The following is a 4,443-nucleotide window of genomic DNA, read 5'->3' on the forward strand; positions in this document are numbered from 1 at the left end:
GTGCATTTTTGTTGGTGCATTCCCAGAACCAAATCAAGGCTAGTGTGTCTTTAGGGGAAGAGTGGCACTAGATGAGACTGCAGAGGACAATAGTATGGGATTCTATGCGCAAGCCATTATTCAGCTAGCACATTCTGGTCAGGTGAACCAGCTGACGTCCTTTCTAAGTGGGCTTAGTGCCTGTGCCTTACCAGCTATAAAACATTTTGACTTTCACCCCAGTTTACAGGCCAAATTAAATAATTTGGACTTTATCCTGAGGGCTATAAGACACTACTGAAAATTTTTAAGAAGGGCTGCATTATGGTCATATTTGTATTTTTAGAAAATCTCTTATGGCTGGAGGCTGGGAAAAGGATTATGAGCTTTCTGAAATCTTCACAGAAGAGATGACGGAGGTCTGATAAAGGAGGAGATGAGAACAGAAAGAAAATATATTCTGAAGACATTTAGGAGATAGAATCTGTAGGACTTGGTGATTGATTTGATAAGTCATGGATGATGTCAAAGGGATGCGTCAAAGATGACTTCTAGGTATCTGGCTCAGGAAACAGGATGAATGAGAAGTGTCATTTTTTAAGACGGAACACAGTAGAAGGCACGGTTGGTAGGAGGATAATTAGTTCTTTCTTGGACACATTGCTTCAAGGTGCCCACAAGACTTTCCCATGGATTCAGACGTTGAGGAGGCAGTTGAATATTGGGAACTGAAGCTGGAGAGAAAGACCTGGGCGCAGATAGCAATCTTCAGCATATAGGTGGTTACTGAAACACTCCAGGAAAGAATGAAATCACTCGGGGAAGTGTAAGCAGTGTAAAGAGTAGCAGGTTTAAGACAGAATCCTGAAAAACCTTAAGATTTATAGGATGAGCAGAAGGGCCAGCAACCGAGCCCAAAAAGTGATGAGGGAGGCAGAAGGAATATCTGGCAAATGTGGATCATGATGGGAGACAGATGCCATACTGCAGTGAGTAGAAGAGGGAAGGTGAGGAAATGAAGACTCCTGGTCTCTTCTCACAAAACATGTGGCTGTCAAGGGAAGGAGAAGAGAGACATCACAGTGGTTAGAGGTAGTAGTTGGGAGTCTAGGGAAAATGTTCATTGTCTTGTTTGAAAGCAGGGAGACTTTAGCTCAAAGGAAATTGAAGAGGCATGACAACTGAATGCAATGACTGATCCCTGATTGGGCGCCAAAACAACACACACACATACGCTGATATACAGAAAAGTAAACAATTATAAAAGATACTAGTGGGACGATCTGAGAAAATTCAATATGGATTGTATATTAGAGAATAGTATTTTATCAAAGTTAAAGTTCCTGAGTATGATAATTGTATTGTGAGAATAAGAGAACTAGAAGATACATACTGAAGTGTTTAGGGTGAAATGTTATAATGTCAGCAACTAACTCTCAAATGGTTTAGGGAGAAAAAGTATGTATTTGTGGAGAAAGAAAGATAGAAGGGAGACAACAAGAGAACTAAAACAAACAAACAAAAAAATGTGTCAAAGTATTAATAATTGGTGGATCTAGTGTTATGGGTATCCATTGTGCCCTTCTTGCTATTTTTATGAGAGTTTGAAGTTTTCCAAAATAAAAACTTGGGGAGTAAAAAGAAGTGAGAAACTTGAGCCTATTTAAAGCTAGTGGAAAGGATCCATTAGTGAGAAAAAGTTGAAAAAGCGAGAGACTGGAAATAATGGTGGAGCCAAGTCCTGAGAAGATAAGACAAGATGAGATTCAGATGGAGGGATTAGTCTCCAGTGACAGGGAGGAAAGAGGGTGCAAACACAGGTCAAGTGTAGAGTTGGAGGAGAAAAGTTGAGAAAAATCTTCTTTTAATGGACACCAGAATAGACAACTAGCAATCTCTGCCACACAAAATTAGATTTTTGCATTTTCTGCTCTTCTAGATTATGTTTGTCCACCCTTCCCCCCCAATCATTAGCATAAATAATCAAAATTAGTTTTCCTTAGATTAAATTAATGTTGTTCTAGACCACTGGTTTTCGGTGGGGGCAATTTGTCCCCAGAGTACATTTAGCAACATCTGTGCTCTAGGCCTATAGCAAAAGGATGCTAGGAAGGACACAAGATACTTCCTCCTCTTTAAGGATGTGCTCTATAAGTTCAATAAAACATTTCTGCTATATCTCATTGGTAACTATGTGACCTTAGGCAAGTTACTTAACCTCTTGATGCCTCATCAGCAAAAAGAGTACTATAATTGTTCTCATATTATTGGGCTTCTCTGAAGATTCATGGAAAATCCTTGGAACATTACCTATTACGTAGTAAGTACTCAATAAATGTTAGTAATTAATAGTTCTAAATTTCATAATTTACATATATAGTCAAGATAGACTCAGTTTGCACCTTCTTCCTAAACAATTTAGTCTTAAAATCATCATGTAGAGCAGAACAAGGTTGATGTCTATGCTGAGAGGTGGTCTGGCATGGGCTATTGAAGCCCAAGTAGTATGGTAAGGGCATCCATGTGGAGGAAGAAGTTCACATGAGAGATTGCTTATATGCATGCATGCATGCATACATGCATACATACATACATACATACATACATACATACATACATAGAGTCCCTAGCTCTGCCCACTGAAAAGGCCTTGGAGCAGCAATACCCAAAAGCATTGAGTACAGTTAGTGTCCAGATCTTAGCTTCTAATACCATTCTCCACTAAAAGGAATCAGTGTTCCTTGGAAAAGAGGCTGTTTCTAGGGCTGAGACAAAGAAAGTACAAGATGAGCCTACAACATTTTGTGCCAAAATGCAACGAAGTGCTCAAAGAATAATGGAGATAAAGAACACATCATTTCACCTCCCAAAATATTTAATGATTTGAAAAAAGACAGGGTAACTTCACAGTGGAGAAGGCTGGCAGATAAAACTTTAATGGAGTGAACAAAAATTTGCCCCATTATCAGGAATAGGGCAAACTGAAATTGTGTCCTCCTGACAGAATGCAATAAGAACACAAATATTATGGTAGCTACCTCCAAGGTGACACCCAAAAATTCTTGCCTCCTGATATTCACATCCCTCCTATACTGACTAGGACCGATGTGTGTAACCAATGAGATATTACAAAAATGATAGAAGTTGACTCCCAAGATGAGGTTATAAAAGATATTGTGGTTTATTCCTTACTCACTTAGATCACTTGCTCTGGGGGCAATAAGCCACTTTGTTGTGAGGAATCTCAAGCAGCCCTACCAAGAGGTCCACATAGCAAGGAACTGAAGCCTTCTGACAACAGTCAGCACCAAATAGCCAGTAACATGAGTGAGCCATCTTGGAGCAGATCCAACAGCCTTAGTTAAGCCTTCAGAAGACTACAACCCCAGCCAACACCCTGAGTACAATCTCATGGGACACTGTGTAGAACACTCAGCTAAATTGTTCCTAAATTCCTGACCCATGTGAGATAATAAATGTTCATTGTTGTTTTAAGCTGTTAAGTTTGGGAGTTATTTGTTATGCAGCAATAGACAACTAATACGGATTTTTTTTTACAGGTAGTCTATCCCCAGAGCCTAACTGCAGTGACAATGTCTCATCTATTAACAGTAGTATTCAAATCAGAAACATTTATCCAAGTAGACAAAAAGAGTGTTCATTTTGGTTAGAAGAAGATCCTTTATATGTTTGCTGCATAGTTTTCCCAGTTTGGAAGATTAATCAGCCTTTTGTACTGACAAAGCTATCTTTCTCATGATTTCTTTGCTTAGATTTGTTAGACGCTGTTTGACCAACAGTATTTACCACACTATTTTACAGATATTAGTTGAAGTTTATGTAGGTTGTTTTCTCTTTAATTAGCCTTTGTCCAGATCCCAACACTACCATTCCTTCAAGTTGTTGATTTCCTTTATCTGGCTGCTATGGATTCCCAGACATTTACATTACCCGAAGCTATATTTCATTTGATTCCCCTTCCCTCCCAAAAATGCCGTTTTAGAAAGAGGTGATCCAGGACAGGATTAGTTCTATCAGTGAGCATTAAACACTCACTATGTGTTTGTCATTCTATAGATAAATAAGAAACAGGTCCTGCCTTCAAGAAGTTTTGTGTTTTGTAAGAGAAACGAAACATAAACATGTATACTAACCAGGGCTCTCTTAGCAACAGTATGGGCCTGTATCAGTCAGGGTTCTGGAGTGTGTAAACTTGATTAATGTGAGGAGGGTTTAACTAAGGACCCATCTGCAAAGGCGTGGGCAGGATTTAGGGAGACCAACAGGGATAGTGCATACCCTAGGCTAGCAACAGCAGGGAGCCATACCCTCCTGGGCCTGCAGGGTTAAGGGGACGTAGTGGTTGCCAAGACCCAGGGAATAGCTATGGCCTTCAAAAGGGGATGCAGCCCTTTCCCAGTAACTCAACAGGGAGAGATCTAGAAGGATTTATACCCCAACATC

This window comes from Pteropus alecto, unplaced genomic scaffold, assembly GCF_000325575.1.
Source record: "Pteropus alecto unplaced genomic scaffold, ASM32557v1 scaffold88, whole genome shotgun sequence".
Lineage (NCBI taxonomy): Eukaryota > Metazoa > Chordata > Mammalia > Chiroptera > Pteropodidae > Pteropus > Pteropus alecto.